The sequence below is a fragment of the Callospermophilus lateralis genome, chromosome 3 (assembly GCF_048772815.1).
Source record: "Callospermophilus lateralis isolate mCalLat2 chromosome 3, mCalLat2.hap1, whole genome shotgun sequence".
NCBI lineage: Eukaryota > Metazoa > Chordata > Mammalia > Rodentia > Sciuridae > Callospermophilus > Callospermophilus lateralis.
In genome coordinates this window covers 109866195-109884212 of record NC_135307.1, presented here as the reverse complement: position 1 = coordinate 109884212, position 18018 = coordinate 109866195, and positions in this window count along the sequence as shown.

Genomic DNA, 18018 nt, shown 5'->3' with positions numbered 1-18018 from the left:
GGTCCCTGTGAGAAGGAGCTGGGGGTCATCTGTGCCTCAGTGCCAGCCGGGCCCTCTTCCTAAGCCAGGTGACTTCCCCTCTCTGGGCCTCAGGCTTCTGGTCTGTGAAATGAGAGGGCAGGGACAGCTGATCTGATGCACCTTCCATTGGCCCCAGACTCAGGTCAGGTTCCCTGAGAAGTAGACTGGGGCCTGGAGATGTCCTTCAGGGAGACCTTCGGGGCCTGCTCTGCCCTTCACCTCTGTAGGTGGGAGGGCAGCAAAACAGCAGAGGGAGAAGCTGGGCTGAGAGGCAGTCCCAGCAAAGTCCTCAGCCCATCAAGCACTGGGGTGCTTATAGCCCAGATGTCCTCCCTTGAGGCAGGAGGCCCAAGCCTTGTAAGCAGCCTCCCCTTGACCAACTAACCAGGCACTAGATATGGCTGCCCTAAGGTTTGGGGCATGACCTTGAGCCAATGCTATCTTTGGCTGAGGGCACTTCTGGAGAGTGACTTGGAATGAGTGCCTCAGTCCTGAAGGGGATCCGGGTGGCCCACCTTGGCCTTCAGCACAGGCCTGCCTCTCTCCCCAGGTGTCCTGGCCTGAGATACATCAGGTTCCAGGTTGGAAAACCTAGTCTAGATTTCTGGACTTCTGACTGTCAGGTGCTTCTGGGTTGGCCAGGGTCTGAGCAGAACTAGGACTGGCCTGTCCACTGCCTCTTTTCTTTAGATTGTCTGCAACCTGTGCTGTGTCAGAGAAGGTCAAAGTTGGGCTGCATTGCTGAGCAGGGTCCTGAGAAGGCAGGCAGCATCTTGTCTTGTCTTCCAGTTCTGGGCCAGGCACTGGGCATGTAGGTGCAGGGCCCAGGAAGGGAAGACTTGGTGGGTGCAGGGTGCTTGCATGCAACCTGATTCTTCTGCAGCTCTGTGCCTCCCTGTCTCTTTCTTGGGGCAATAGGTGTCCTTTAGAACCAAAGCTGTTCCCCTGGGATGTGGATCCCCCAATGCTGGGTGTGCCAGTGATAGCCACAGTCCCTCCACCAGCTCCGATAAAGGGGCTCTGCAGTCTTCTCCCTCCAGGCCAGGACCTGCCGTTTAGCTTCCCCCTTTGCCTTAGCCATCAATGGGATTTCCAATTTACAGACCATGGCTTTGGAGAGACTTTGTGACAGAGGCCATCAATCTCTGCATTTCAAATTTATTTTATTTTGTTTTTGCAGCTTGAGTGCCTGTTCTGCTGTGAACTCCTCTGTCTAATCAGCTTGCAGGCAGTTGAAGGAAAGTGGGTGTCCTCTTGATCTGTGGGGTTTATGTGCATAATTCCCTTTAATTCATCTCCGACAGGGGTTGGAGAGCCCGGGTTGAGAGTGATTTTCAAAGTCTCTCTCTGGAGTTCAAAGATGCATCTCTCCGGCAGGACCAGTAAATTACGGGAGCAATTTGCCGGGAGTTTCCACTGTGGGGGCCTTTGCCAGGTTCTTTTAGGGCGGCAGGCTGCTCTCCCCTGTGCCCTCCTACTGGTAGAGGCGTGGGCGTGGCCTGACTTCTGGAGAGCAGCTTCTTCCCCGGGGCTGGGCCTTGCCCACCCTGAGCTGTGGCCTCTGCTGGCCCCTGATTCAGTTTCATCTTGAACCTGGGCTGAGGCCTTATTTCTGGGGGAATCAGGTCAACTGTGCACTCGGATGCCGATAAAGCCTTGATCCCGAGCGTGTGTCTTCACACTTGATTTGCCTGTATGATAAATGCAATTTCCACATCAAGACTATCAGTCATTTTCTGATGTGATCTATGCAGCTCTGCCTGAATTGAATCGGCTCCTGTATTATTGTGACAGTTTATTTGGCAAGAAAATGAAATAAGATGTGTAAATTAAAGTGGAGGTGTGCTCAGTGCAGTGTGGAGGTTCTGGGGCTCAGGGGCCTCCTCTGGGGCAATTCCATTCTTGCTCTTTCCCCTCCCTGCACCCTTGCTCCCTGCCTGGGGCTCCCTCTAAGCTCAGGGGAAGAGACCTATGCAAGGACCCAAAGTGATGGTCAGGGAGAGGAAAGATGCTGAGATACTGTCATGAGTCAAAATGCACCACGATTAGAACTCAGGTGAGGTTTTTATTAGTATTTGTATTAGTCTTAATACAAGGGGCTGTAGAGCGGGTGCGCAAGGGTGCATGGGAAGCACTGGCACGCTAAACTGGAAGTTAAAGGTGAAGAGGACATGCGGCCACCTCCCTGAAGTTTCCCTGTGCTTCCCCCTTGATCCTCAGCCCTTGACTTGCAGGGCCATTGCTGACCACGGTAGCAGTCCTTTCCTTTTTCCTCTCCACCCCTCTCCTTCTCTCCTCCCCATCTTTCTTCCATTCATTTCTTTGCCCCAGCTCTGAGCTGGGACTTGGGCATGTTTTCATTGCAGGAGGAGGGAACCTCTGTGTGTGCCCTTGTTGGCAAGGATGCCCATAGTATCCCGAGCTCCTTTGAGGAGATGCCAGTCTTGGGGTGAGATCTCAACTAAATGCATGCAACATGAGGCTGTGAGGAGGGCAGGGGGAGGGCTCCCGGCGTGGGCATTCTCGGTAGCCGTGGCTCCACCTGGCCACTTTACCTGTAAGCAGTCTGGGTTCACTGAGCCCCCTCCCCCTCCTGAGCCTGGCTCCTTTCTTTCAGCCGTGTCACTTCCAGCTGCTGTGGAACAGGCCTTGGCCACCCTGGGAAAGCAAGTGCTTGCCTCTGCCCAAGACCTCCCAGAACACATCCCACATGCTGGACCTGAAGCATGAGACCCAGAGCTGGGAGGGGTCAGGGTGGGTGGAGAATGTCCCAAAGCAAGGACAGAGACACAACTTTGCCCTTGAAGCAGCAGCTCCTTCTGTCTCCTCTGCTGCTTGGGCATATCCAACTGCTTCTGAGGCTTCAGGATGTGGGAACATTTTCTCCATCTTAGATAATGGGAGGAGTGGGCTCCCCTGGTTGGGAAACCGTCCTGAAAGCCCCATGGCGGCAGTGCTGTTGTTTGGATGAGTGTCTCCCGGGGTCCGTGTGTTATAGCCTTGGTCTCCAGGGTCGTGTTTTTGGGAGGTGGTGGAACCTTTGGGTGGGGCCTTGTGAGATGTCCTGAGGTCATTTAACGTGTTCCCTCAAAGGGGACCGTGGGACCCCCACTTGTCTTTTCTCTCTGTATAACTAAAATTTCTGCTTCAAGAATATCAGTCATTTCCTGATGTGGGGGTCTGCAGCTCTGCTTGAATTGAACCAGCTTTTGTGTTACTGTGATAGTTTATTTGGTAAGAAAACTGGTCACAAAGCGAATGGCTTGCTTTGGCACATGCTCCCACTTTGATGTGCCACTCTCACTGGAGGCTCCCAAAGCCATGGGGCTGTTTGATGTTGAATGGAAACTTCCAGAACCAAGAACTAGCAAACCTTTTCTCTTTATAAGTTAATAGCCACAGGTATTTTGTTGTGGTACCGGGACTGCTGACTAATACAGCAGTTGCTGGCAGTGTTTCCTGGATGGAGGAGCAGTCTGCTTGGCTACTGGCAGAGCAAAGACAGAGCTTACTGAACAGAATTCTCTAAAATGGCATTGTCCAATATTGTGGCAACTAGCCACATGTGGTTATATAAATTGAAATTAATTAAAAAGAAAGAAAATGGAAAATTTTAGTTCCTGGATGGAAAAGACTGTATTATGCAAACGATCAGTGAAAGCAGGAGTGGATATATTACTATCAGATAAAAGTGGGCTTCAGAGCAAAGAAAATTGCCAAGGACAAAGAAGGACATTTTATAACGATAAAAGGGACAGCTCAGGAAGAAGGTATAGCAGTCTGAAGTATCTATGCACCACACTCCAAAGCTGCAAAATAGTTGAAGCAAGAATTTGGTCATTTCGTTACATGAGACATATTTCAACTGCTCAAAAATCACATGTGGGTAGTGGCTACTGTACTGGCCGGCAACAACTAGAACATTCCCATCATTGCGCATAGTACTGTGAGCAGCATTGCTCTAGAATATCACTGCTTTATCCTCACCATCTAGAAGAGTCCCCAGCACCTAGTAGGTGCTCAATATTTGCAGACTTAAGGAGCTATAATCCCAATGTGGCCCCTTTCTTCCTGTGTGACCTTGGACCTGTTGCTCTCCCCCTCTGGACCTCTTCATTCATCAAAGGGCTGGCCTCCTCTCTGAGATCCCTTTCAGCTTTAATTGGATGACTTCTCTTATTTTATTCACAAGGAGGGGTCAGAAGGAGCAGGGTAGGCGAGGGGGCAAGTTTGATTTTTAATTTTGGGTTCGGTTAGTGTGGCTCCCCAGCACTCCCCCATGCAGGCATGAGCTTTGCCTGCCCTGCCCTTTCCTGTCTGCCCTTCCTTGGTACCATTTCCCAGTATCACTGGGCCTCCCTGTGGACTGGGAAGCCTGCATGGGGCATAGGGGGCTCACCCCATTCACAGAGCTTGGCCCTCTGCCCTCCAGCTGTCTGGAGCCTGGAGCATGTCTTCCCTCTGGTCCCCTCTGTGTTTCGTGGTTTGAGGCAAACTGCCAGAGCCCCGGACCTGAGTCCCCTGCCGATGCCCCTGTGTGGGGGAGTCCTGGCAGTGGGGACTCTGTGCTGGCTGCTGCCTCAGTACACGTGCCAGCAAGCCTCTGGGGACAGGCCCTGCGGTAGGGACGCTGAGTTAGCAGGTGAAGGCCAGCCCGGGAGCTGGCAGTGGGGGAGAAGGCAGCATATCCCTGTGTTGTCGGGGGCTCTGTGCCAAGAGGAGGAAGAGAAGTGGAATCGCCTTCTGTCCTGGGCTCCTGGCGGAGGGAAGGGCTTCTCTGCCAGGCCCCAGGGCCCTGTGGGCGGAGGGTTTGGGAAGCCAGGAGGGGATATCTTCCTCTCCTCTCTTCCCTGGAGGCCTAGGGCAGGGCCAGCCCAAGGAGGCCATGCCCCCAGAACACAGCGGGCCTGTGCTGACGGGCGGAAAGATGCAGAGCACAGCTGTGGACTGGGAGGTGGGCACCCTAGTCCTGTGTTTGTGTGCTGGGCCTGTGGTTTGGGCCTTGGTGAGGCCCTGGGGTGTGGGATGGGTGTCTTTGGTCCTCTTGGGACTCTGCGCTCTGCCCTTCCCTGCCCCGGAGGAGTTGGCTGCTGTGTGGGCTTCCTTCTTCCCTGCTGGGCTTGGGCTGCCCAGTGGGAGGCCCCTGGGGAGACTGGAGGGCAGCAGCGTTGGGCTGTGGTGTTGGCTTCTGGGTTTGGTTCTCTCCAGGTCGGCTTCAGATCTTGCTGGTTCTGTGACTCTTTGTCCTTTCATCCTGTCTTCCCATCAGTGCCAACCCCTCCTAGGTCCCCTTCCCTCTGGCCGTGTGTCTGTAAAGAATCCCCCCACAGTGAACTCTGCTCCTTTCAATACTCCTGGGTGGAGTCCTGATGGACTCTGGCAGTCTTGGGATGTCTGATCTCTTTCCCTTACCGTTGTGTGGTGGGTCTGCGTTAGCGATTTTGGTCCCCAGTTACCGAATCGGTGTGTCTTCCTCTGACCTTCCTCGCAGTGCGGTCACGTAGAGAAGGGAGCATGACGCAGACCTCATTTCAACTATCCTGGGAGGAGGGTGGAAGCTGTTTCTTCATGTGCCGTGTGGAGTCATGGTCAAAGTCTTCGACAGCTGGTACCTCAGAGCGCTGGTTATGGAGAACGAGGCACTCACTGAGCGGAACAGACTCTGGCCTTGGCACACCTGGTGACGTGGGACGGTCCTGCTGCACGTCCTGTAAATGGGGCCAAGTCACACATGGGGTAACAGGCTGCTTGTACTGGCCCAGCTGTGAGGGTCACAAGAAGAGTGTGCCCAAGGAAATACGTAAGGACGAAACATGGCACTGAAGTTAGCCCATCGTCCCCACAGCCATCCTGGGATCTAGAGTCCCAGGATTGGGCTGTGCAGGGAGAAAGCCCAAGATTTCTCAGGCCTCAGGGGCCAACAGCCAGAGTGACCTTTCTTCTCTGTTCAGCCAACATTCCTGCTCCCCCCGGAGAGGCCTTCTACCCCTGGTTCTCTAGCAAACAGGACCTGGCAACAGTCTCTTGTTAAAACATGATGGAGGAGTGCAGCACAGTCTTGGGAAGGAGGAGTGAGGGGAAATGGAGTGGCCCAGGCCTGGAAGGAGAGCGAGAGCTGGCCGAGGGGTGCCCAGCTGACCCTGCTGGTGGATAGCTCCAGGGTGAGCTCTGTCTTGCCAGACGGTCTTCAGAAGGGCCACAAGAGCTCCCGCATCTGGGAAGGAGATTTGCCCACGAGCTCCTATCTCTCCTGGGGTACTGACTTCCGAGGCTCCTGGGTTGCCGTGTGTGTGGGTACCTAGTGGTTCCTGGGTTACCCCACACCTCAGGGCAAGAGGGCAGGGGGCCAGCGGCCCGGGGGCTGGCGCGAGGCCTGGTGCTGGAGGTTCTGCCTCTGTGGGTCAGTTGCTGTGGCAGAGGCTGAGCAGGGCCACCCAGCACTGGCAGTGGCCGGGTGGAATGTGGAAGTACCTGAGGAGGTGGTTAGAGGTGTCAGATACCAAATAGGTCGGTTTCCACCTTCCCCCTCTGTGAGCTGCTCCCAGGGAGAGGACACTGCCCCCAGGGGCCCTTGACCTCCCTGAGTGCAGCTCACATCAGCTGATTTCCTTTCCTGTGACCCTGTGGCAGAGGCTTGTTTTAGGGGGAAAAAAATCTGAAGAGAAGAACTCAACGTGTGGTAGCACCCCCACAGGGACAGACGGTGGCAGTGGGAGAAGTGCCCTGGAGTTTGTGGGGGGATGTGGGGTGCCTGGGGTGTGGCCTTCGGGAAGGCCAAGGCCCACTGTCCTCCTCCCCCTCAAGCACACCAGGCGAGTGCTGTGTCACTGTGCCACACCCCCAGGCCCCCTCGCCTTACTCCTGGAATGTAGGTAACTTTCCACACAGGAAGGCAGCTGGGTCCAGATCATGCTGGGAGTTGGCATGGCGGTGGCAGAGCCCACATGGCACTGCAGAGTCACCCCTGGCTGCTGGTTCTTTCTCGCCACTTATGATTTATCCCCTCCCCTGTCCTGGGGTTCAGATCCAGTTCTTCCTGGAACCGGTGGCCTTGGAGATGTCCTGGCTGGGAACCTCCTATTTGCCTTTCATCCTAATGGGCTCAAGAGGAGCCTGTGGCCTTGTGGCGAGAATCCAGGCAGGAGGAGACTGTGGGGCCTTGGGAGAGGAACTTCTCTTCCTGGGCTTCAGTTTCTCCACACAGAAAATCAGATGCTCTTAACAGTCCCTTCCCTTTAAAAATGGTGAGTCTGTGGGATGCAGGTGGTTCCTCTACGGGCTGCAGTTGGAAGGCAGCGGGTCATTCCGTCCATCTTCCTTATCCAGCATCCTTCAATCAGCTAAGGCTGAGCACTGTAAGGTACGTGGACAGGGTGGATGGGAGGAGGTGCTGGTGGGACCTTGTGAGGCTTCCTGGCCACGGTAGGGATCAGACTTGGTCTTCTCATTTTTGCATTCTGATAAGTGGGCCTGAGATCATGTCTCCAGGCAGGGTTGGGACTAGACCAAGGCAAGCCAAGCCCCTGGGGCCAACTTAAGGAAGAGCTCAGGCTCAGGTGCTGGCCCTGCCCTTGCCCAACCCTGACAGTGAGTGTCTTCCTAAACTGCTTTGAATTAAATTGCTATTTAGATATTTGTAGGTTCACACACAGTTGTAAGAAATAATATCCGTTACTCAGTTTCTTCCAATGATAACATCTTGGAGAACGATATAGTAGAGCATCACAGCCAGGATGTGGACTGATCAGTCAAGACACGGGGCATTTCCATCCTCGCAGGACCCTTCCTGTCCCTCTTTTGCAGCCATTCCCACTCCTTCCTGCTCTCCACCCTAGACTGTCACTGATCTGTTCTCTATTTCTATAATGTTATCATTTCAAGAAAGTTATTTTCTGTAAGTGAAATCCTGCTCTAACCTTTGCTATTGATCAGAGAATAATTCTCCATAGATTCATCCAGGCCAATGTATTTATCCATTAATTTGTTCCTTTTTATGTAAAGGTACAAACACAAACTAATGTCACTGCTCTAGGTAGTAGTCTATGACATGGATGTACCACAGTTTTTAAACTATTCACCCATTGAAAGGCATCTGGTTTGTTTATGGTTTTTGACTATTACAAATAAAGGAGCTATCAACACTCTTTTATAATTTTGTGTGAACCTAAGTCTTTATTTCTCTTGGATAAATGGTCAGATGTGCTGGGCCATATAGTGCTTGTATGTTTAGTTTTTTTTTTTTTTTTTTTTTTTGTACCAGGGATTGAACCCAGGAGTACTCAACCACTGAGTTACATCCCCAGTCCTTTTTATATTTTATTATTATTTTTTTAATATCTATTTTTTAGTTTTAGGTGGGCACAATATCTTTATTTTGTTTTTATGTGGTGCTGAAGATCTAACCCAGTGCCTCATGCATTCTAGGCAAGCACTCTACCACTGAGCCACGATCCCAGTCCTAATATTTTATTTTGAGATGACAGGGTCTCACTAGATTACTTAGGCCCTCAGCTAAGTTGCTGAGGCTGGCTTTGAACTTGTGATTCTCTTATCTTAGCTTCCCAAGCCACTGAGATTACAGGTATGTATCACTGGGCCCAGCTGTATGTTTAGTTTTGTAAGAAATTGCCAAACTAACTTCCAGAGTAGCTTTAGTCTTTTATATTCCCGTCAACACTGTGTGAGTGATACAGTTCTTCCCACATCCTTAATCACATGTGGTATTTTCACTGGTTTTTATTCTTTTACCTAGTTACTTAAGTTGGGGAATATTTTGAAGTCACTTTGCCAATCTTAATATCTCTCTCTCTCTCTCTCTCTCTCTCTCTCTCTCTCATTAATCTTTTAATTGGTATATTTAGACCATTTACATTTAATAAAATTATTGTTCTATTAGGTCTTAAGCTTGACATTTTATTTTTGTTTTCTATTTTGTTCATGCTAGGCAAGCGCTCTATCGCTGAGCCACAATTCTAGCCCCATGGTGTTGCCATTTTATCAGTTTGAAAGAAGTATAGAAACTTTACCTCTCTTTATAGCCATTTAGCTTTTCCTATTTTTAGTATAGTTATCTTAAATATTTCCCATACATAAATTTAATACAACTTAATTTCAAAAGTATGTAGACTTTGCTTCTAAAGATCATTTTGATAAACAGCTATATAAGCAAATACAGGAAGCAAAAGATTACTTCAATAAGAAGATAGAGGTTCTGAAAAAACAAACAAAAAGAAGTTCTTGAAATGAAAAAAACAAAAGACCAAACTAAAAACAAAATAGAAAGCACCACCAACAGATTAGATCACTTGGAAGACAGAACCTCAGACAATGAAGACAAAATATATAATCTTGAAAAGAATATTGACCACACAGTGAAGATGGTAAGAAGCCATGAGCAGAACATTCAAGAATTATGGGATAGGGCTGGGGTTGTGGCTCAGTGATAGAGCACTTGCCTTGAATGTGTGAGGCACTGGGTTTGATTCTTGGCACCACATATAAGTAAAAAATAAAGGTCCATCAGCAACTAAAATGAATAAATAAATTTAAAAAAAGAATTATGGGATAACATAAAAAGACCAAATTTAAGAATTATTGGGATAGGGGCTGGGAATGTGGCTCAAGCGGTAGTGCGCTTGCCTGGCATGTGTGCGGCCCAGGTTTGATCCTCAGCACCACATACAAAGACGTTGTGTCTGCCGAAAACTAAAAAATAAATATTAAAATTCTCTCTCTCTCTCTCTTTGGAAAAAAAAAAAGAATTATTGGGATAGAGGAAGGCATAGAGTTACAAACCAAAGGAATGAACAATCTATTCAATGAAATAATATCAGAAAAAATTCCAAACATGAAGAATGAATGGAAAATCAAATACAAGAGGCTTACAGGACACCAAATTTGATTTTTACAAAATCAAAATGGATCCACACCAAGGCACATTATAATGATGAAAATGCCTAGCATACAGAATAAGGAGAAAATTTTAAAAGCCACAAGAGAAAGGAATCAGATTACACATGGGGGAAATCAATTAGGCTATCTGCAGATTTTTCAACCCAGACCCTGAAAGCTAGAAAATCCTGGAACAACATATACCAAACTCTGAAAGAAAATGGATGCCAACCAAGAATCTTATAGCTAGCAAAATTAAGCTTTAGATTTAATGATGAAATACAAACCTTCTATGATAAACAAAAATTAAAGGAATTTACAATTAGAAAGTCTGCACTACTGAATATCCTTGGCAAAATATGCCATGAGGATGAAATAAAAAACGACAATCAGCAAAGGAAGGTGTTACATTTTGCTTTTATCCCCCTTCTTTGTGGTACTTGTCATATAGATGGCATTTTATACTTTGTGTGCCTGTCAACACAGATTTATAATTTTTGCTATGTGTAGTTGTCTTTTAGGTCAAATAGGAGAGAAATTACAACAAAAAATAGGTTTAAATGGTCTTTTATATTTACTTTTGCAGCTACATTTAGTGATGTTCTTTGTTCTGTCTTCACTGCCTGGTGTCCTTGCATTTCAGCCTGAAAGACCGTTTAGTATTTTTTATAGGGCAGATTTGCTAGTAGTGAGTCCTCTCAGTTTTTATCTGGAATTTCTTAGTTTCCACACTTTTTTGCAGGATAGTTTTTCTGGGTATAGAATTCTAGGTTGACAATCTTTTTCTTTCAGCACTTTGAATATGTCATTCCATTGCCTTCTGGCCTCCATGGTGTCAGATGAGAAAAACAGCTGTTAATCTCACTGAGGGCATTTGTATGTGATGAGTTGCTTTTCTCTTGCTATTTTCAAGAGTCTCTCTTGTCTTTCAGAAGTTTGATTACAATGTTTCTAGGTGTGAATCCATTTGAGGTTATAGTGCTTGGAGTTTGTTGGACACTTTGGATGTGTATATTAATGTTTTCCATTAATTTTGGGATTTTTCAGCTATTATTTCTCCATATATTCTTTCTGCCTTTTTTTCTCCTTGCAGTCTTTCTGGAATGTCCATTGTGTGCATATCGGCATGCTTCATGTTGTATTACAGACTGTCATTTTTCTGAATTCTTTTTTGTTGTTGTTCCATTTAGAATAATATCCACACCAAGGCACATTTTAATGATGAAAATGCCTAGCATACAGAATAAGGAGAGAATTTTAAAAGCCACAAGAGACAGGAATCAGATTACTTATGGGGGAAACCAATTAGGATATCTGAATTGAGTTATCTTTGGGTTTACTGATTCTTTTCCTGACTGTTCAAAGTGGCTATGAAGCCCCTTTAGTGAATTTTTCATTCAACTTATTGTACTTTTGGGGGGTTGTGGGGCTTCTGGGGATTGAACCCCAGGCTTCATGCCTGTTCAACCCCATAATTATTGTCTTTTCTAACTTCAGGATTTACTTTTAGTTCCTTTTTGTTTTCAAAGAAATAATAATTGGCAGCTTTCAAAATTTTTTGTTTGTGTTTAGTTTTCAAAAGTTTAATTATTATATGACTTAGAATGGATTTCTTTGGGTTTATCTTGTTTAGAGTTTGCTCTTAAATCTGTAGAAATAGGGACTGGGGTTGTGGCTTAGTGGTAGAGCACTTGCCTAACATGTGTGAGGCCCTGGGTTCGATCCACAGCACCACATAAAAATAAATAAACAAAATAAAGGTATTGTGTTCATCTACAACTAAAAAATTTAAGAAAATCTGTAGAAATATGTCTCTCACCAAATTTGTAGTTTTCATATGTCATTTAAGTACTTTTCCAGTTTTGCTTTCTTTTTCTTCTTTTATCTTCCTGCTTTCCTTCTATTTACAATCCCACATGCCCCTGAAGCTCTGTTGAGTCTATTTCCTTTCTATTGATCATATTGGATAATTTCTGTTGTTCTATCTTCCATATCACTAAGTTTTTCCTCTGTTTTCTCTATTCTGCTCTTCAGTCTATCCAATGAGCCCTTTATTTTAGTTATAAAATATTTATATTTCAATTATCAATTTTTCCTTTCATTCTCTATATCTTCTATTTTTTTTTGCTGAGACCTATTTTTTAAAAATTTTGTTTCAAATATGTTCATAATTGTTCACAGAAACATTTTATAATAGTTGCTTTGACATCGTTGGCAGGTAATTCTAAACATCTCTGTTGTTTTGGAGTTGGCTTCCATTGATTGTCCTTTTTCATTCGGTTTGAGGTCTTCTGGGCTCTGGGCATGGTGAGTGATTTTTGATTGAACCTGGGACATTTTCATGTTGTGTTATGAGACTCTGGTTCTTACTTAAACATCTTTGTAGTAGGCTTCTCCTGACCACTTGCTGGCAAGGAGTGGGAAGAGCTGCTTGTTACTGTGAGGAAGAGGTAGGAATCTAGATTCCCCTCATCCTTGACCCCAGGAGGGAGCGTGTCCACTTGTTCCTGCTCAGCAGGGGCGGGAGGCCTGCTCACCACCTGGGGTGCACTGCAGGGGCAGGGTGTTCCCTGCTGGAGGGAGCAAAAGGCCAGGCTCCCTTCTTGGCCTTCTCTGATGTGACCCCAGGGGAGGCCTTGCCCAGCTGTGTGATGACAAAAGTGTCGGCTGCCCAGTTGACCTTTGCTGGTGGCCGTTGGTGTCTTTGTAACTTTCTTCCCCCTTTTACAGATATTTGTTTTGTTTACATTTTATTATAAAATAGAAAAGTAGAGAGAATAGTACAATAAGATTCCACACACCCGCCACCTACGTTCTTCAACAATACTAATGTTGTCTGAGTTGGCTTCATCTATTATCTTATTTGAGGAACCATTTTAAAGTAAATTGTCACATCACGGTATTCACTCCCCTGTCAGCACGTATCTCCAAAAAATAAACACGTTTTTCTACATAATCATAAGAATGTTATCACAACTAACAAAATTAATGATTTCTTAATATCTCCTAATGCCAAGTCTATATTAAAAAGTTTTCTCTATTGTCCTCAAATATCTCTTTAGCTGCTTTTTTTTTTTTCCCCTAAATCAAGCTCCGGTTAAGTCCCATGCATTTGTCACTTGGTCCTTTGGTCTCAGTACTATTTAATTTAGGAGGATCGGTTCTGACCTTTGTACTGTTGTGGGGTGGGAAGGAGGGAGCCGAGGTGCTTGGGGTCGGAGCTGGGATGGTGACTCAGTTTCCCTCTGAGGTTCTCAGGGTGGAGTTCTCTTTAGGGTTACATCCTTCTTATAAGAAGACAAGTGGTGGATTGAGAGGGGGCTGAGAGGTCACCCCTGTGGGCCCATGGCTTACAGTCAGGACAGCTTAAGGGCTGTTTCTCCCAGAGGAACAATGGTACCTTTCCTGAGCAGTTACCTTTCCTAGGAATTCAGGGGTCTTACCCTTATCATCAGTTACCCTCACCCATATGTAGCTCCAGGACCCCCTGAACAAGGAATAAGCCTGGGCTAGCCAGCAAAAGGGCTAGGACAGGGAAGCCAACCCCTGGATACCATCTTCATTGCTATCCAGATACAAAAAAGGAGTATAACTTCAACAGGAAGGAATAGAGTTAGACATAGGCAGAACTCTCCTTTTGACATAGTAGGTAAACCACAAAGTGGGGATATTCCCACCCCTAAGGGGTTCAATAGTGGGTAGGAAAGAGCAGGCCCACTTGGAGGCAGGGAAGGGGTTGCCTCTAAAGGTTCATTCCAGCCTAAAACCCCAGTCAGGGTGAGGTCAGGTTGTCCTGGGAACAATGGCCAGAGAGCCAGAGCATCCCAGCCCTCTCCACAGCCAATCAGGGGAGCTCTAGGCTCCAGCCTGAGGCTGGCTGCCTGGGCTCCCCTGCAGGAACTCCTCAGGACCAAATGGCCTCTGTGGGGCTTAGGGTCAGAAGGGAACGGTCTCTGAAGTAGCAGCCCCCAGTGCCCAGTAATCAGTATCCATAATCCCATGGCACCCATGAGGTCCCTTCTCAACAACCTAGCTCTAGTTTACAGTTCCCATCCTGGGACCCCAGAATCTGATGGGCACATCCCAGTCACAGTTCCAAATGAAAACAACAGAAGTGGACTCCTGCTGCTTTTGAGAGACCAGACATTGTGGTGGGCGCAGTTCACAGTGACGGTTCCCTTCTACCATGGAGGGTTTTTTCTACTCCACGAATATTGCGCAGCGGCCTGCGTGGGAGGAGGCCCTCAGAGTCAGCGGATGGCAGGCTCTGATCTCCATGAATGTCTAGGCCCCTGCCCACTCAGAGGTGGCCAGGTGGGCATGCTCAGGCAGGTGGGATTGCAGAACACGCTTAGGGGTTGCTGGGGCGAGCTGAGAGGCAGGAACTAAGGTGTGTGGGAACAGCAGTTGCCTCACGTGGTCAGATGCCTCTGGTCAATTCCTCGGGGCCCTTGAGGGTGGAAGGAGCATGTCAGCCTGACAGATATGGTGTCTTTTTCTGTCACTCTTCACAGTGCTCTTGATATAACTGCCTTGGTGTCATTGGGTCAGGCCATCTCCCTCTCACAGGGCACTCACCTGCCCTTGGGGCCAGAGCTCAGGGAGAGGAGTACAGTCCTGCCTGGCGGTCCTAAAGGAGGCCCAGCCATAGGCATGAAGGAAACTTCCAGAAAGGGAAGGACCTCTTCAAAATTCCGTACTGGGTGGGTAGCTGGGGACGAGGGGTATTGCTGCTCAGAAGGACTGAGGGAAGAGAGAGGGTGGGGTCAGCAGGATGTGGGGGAGGCCCGTGGCGGGTGTGCAGGGGTGGGGGGGCCGGACTGCCATTGAGGGTGGCAGGAGGTTGAGGAGCAGCTGCCAGGCCAGCTGCAGCCATGTTCCTTCCCTCTCAGGGGCAGGAGTGCTTCCTGCCTTCTCATTCTGCCTGAGTGGCTGTCACTGAGGAGAATGGCACTTGACCTCAGCCTAGAGGGCCATAGACCTACCCACTGTGGGCGTGATCGCTCTCCCACCATTAAATATTTCATTGTAAAAATTCAGGGGTCCAATTGGGCTGCCAAACAGACACTGGGCATCGATTACTCTAATGGTCAGTGGCTGGGTTGGGTGTGTGTGTGTGCGTGCATGTGTGATGCACGTGCTGGGCAAGGACATGGTGGTACTTGTGCATGCTTGTGTGGTGCATCTGGTGTGTGTGTGTGTGTGTGTAAATATATGTGTGTACATTCATGTCTCAGTGCTTACTGCAGCCCCCATCTGCCAGTCCTCTTTTCACACACTGGAGAGGGTCAGTCCAATCCCCTGAGATTAGTAGTAAGGTCTGGATACAGGTTTTCAACTTTTTTTTTTGGGGGGGGTACCAGGGATTGAACTCAGGGTCACTCAACTGCTGAGCCTCATCCCGAGCCCTTTTTATATTTTATTAGAGACAGGGTCTTGCTGAGTTACTGAAGACCTCACTAAGTTCCTGAAGCTGGCTTTAAACTCACGATTCCCCGCCTCAGCCTCCCGAGCTGCTGGGGTTACAGGTGTACACCGCAGCACCTGACTAGGATGTCTTTTGGAAGGATGGCAGAGGGGCAGGGAGAGTTGGCACTATTGTATGGTGACAGTGGTTCTTCTGCAGGACCTTCCCAGCCTGGTTTTTCCAGCTCCATCTCACCCTCTCATCTGCAGCCCTGCCCCACGCACTCAGCCCGGTGTGCCTCCCCTGCCCTTCTGCCCTTTTTTTTCCAAAGTTTCCCGCCCTCTCCCTCCGGAGAGCAGCCATGGTGTGCTTCCCTGCAGCTTCAGCACATTCAGCCAGGAGGAGGGGTACAGGGAGAGGCTGGAGTGGAGGAAGGAGGGCTGAGTCCTTGAGGTAAGGCCTGGAAGAAGTGGCAGGAGCCATGGGAGAGCTGGGGATGGGCTGTGAGAAGGGACCTCATGGGTGCCGTGGGATTATGGATGCTGATTACTGTGCACTGGGGACTGCTACTTCAGAGACTCTTCCCTTATGACCCTGAGCCACGCAGAGGCCATTTGGTCCTGAGGAGTTCCTGCAGGGGAGCCCAGGCAGCCGGCCTCAGGCTGGATTCTAGAGCTCTCCTGATTGGCTGTGGAGAGGGCTGGGATGCTCTGGCTCTCTGGTCATTGTTCCCAGGACAACCTGACCTCACCCTGACTGGGGTTTTAGGCTGGAAGGAAACTTTAGAGGCACCCCCCTGCCTGCCTCCAGTGGGCCTGCTCTTTCCTACCCAGTATTGAACCCCCTGGGGGTGGGAATATCCCCACTTGTGGTTTACCTGCCATGTCAAAAGGAGAGTTCTGCCTATGTCTAACTCTATTCCTTCCTGTTGAAGTTATACTCCTTTTTTTTTGTATCTGGATAGCAATGAAGATGGTATCCAGGGGTTGGCTTCCCTGTCCCAGCCCCTTTGCTGGCTAGCCCAGGCTTGTCACTTGTTCAGGGGGTCCTGGAGTTACATGTGGGTGAGGGTAACTGATGATAAGGGTAAGATGCCTGAATTCCTAGGAAAGGTAACTGCTCGGGAAAAGTACCGTCGTTCCTCTGGGAGAAACAGTCCCTGATTATCCCATAGAGACTATTGCAAAGGGTAAAACAGTGTCATAAACAAGAGGAATCAGTACATGCAGCTTGGATTTCAGAGTAGTCTTTGGTTTCACAGACTAAGCTTTAGGAGAAAAACATTGTTTCTTCTCTTTTATTTTTATGTAGAAGTAAAACTAAAAATGTAGCATGTGGGAAACCAAGACCAGCTGTGATTCCTTAGGTCAGGGTTTAACTCAGTGCCAGACCCACACGGGCCACTGGAGAACCCTTGCTGGAGCCTGGCTTGGCAAACAGAGGCACATGAGCACCTGTAGGTACGTTTCCTTCCAGGATTTTTTCTGTGTATATTTACATATTCATAATTGATATAATATTGTATATAGATTTTGAGGCCTGTGTCTGCATTTGATCTCATGGCTTGGGAAGGTACCCATATTCTTGGAATTTTCTGGAAACATAATTTTTAATAGCTATGTAATAGATGGTCTTGTAGATACACTGTAATTTTTTCAACTCCCACTGGTAGATATTGAGATTGTTTCTAGTTTGGACTACATTATATAACATTTCAGAAGACTTTTTAAATAGTGTTTGTATGTCTCAGGCACATGATTACCCAGATAAATAGGGGCCTGGGGCTTCGGGTTGAGCTGTGGCTCAGGAACTGGGTCTGAGCGTGGGGGACCCTGCAGCAAGGACCAGGCCAGGCCAATGGCCAGTCAGCATACAAGGATCCTAGGAACCCTAGTGGAGAGTGAGCCCACAAACACTGGAGTGGAGACTGGAGAGAGATGGAGATGAGGGCCGTAGGAGTGGGGGTGGGAGGAGCGGAACCAGGGCATGGGGGCTGGGGGGAGTATCTCTGCAGAGGCATCTCTATTTGCATTCTTCACTATTGTTCATGAGAAAAGCTTCGAGTTCCACTCCACTGTGTATAAATTTGTTAATAAACTACATACATATACTACTTATCAATGCATACTAAATATTTAATAAAATGATTTTCTCCTTTTAGATAAAATCACATACCCAGGAGATTACATTTTTCCATTGACAAGCCACAGACCCCACTGCTCACACCCCTCTGGAAAACCTTCTATAGAGAGTAGGAAGCTGAGCCCAGGCCCTGCAGAGAGTTCTTGGGGCCAGAGTTATTAGGGGGACATCCAGGTGGAGAGAGAAGGGCCCCTGGATGGATCAGAGTCGTACTCAGTGGGTTGATCTGCAGATGATTATTTAACATCGTTCTGCATGATTTGAAAGTCCATATTCAGTGTGTTCAATGAATGAAGCTTCAGGTGGCTAAAGATCACATGGGTGGGGAAAGATGGAAGTGGGAGCAAATAAACTATGATGGAAATTAAAGCGTTGTGAACAGTCAGAGAAATGGCAGATGAGGAACAAAGCCGGTGAGTTTAAAGGACTCTCTGTAACAGTGGTTTCTAGCCTAGGGTTCCTTTAAGAATTATATACAAAATTTCAAAAAGAATCCTGCACCCCTACTATTGAACATTTATCTATATTAAGAGACCATTTTTCTCTGCTTTTATCCA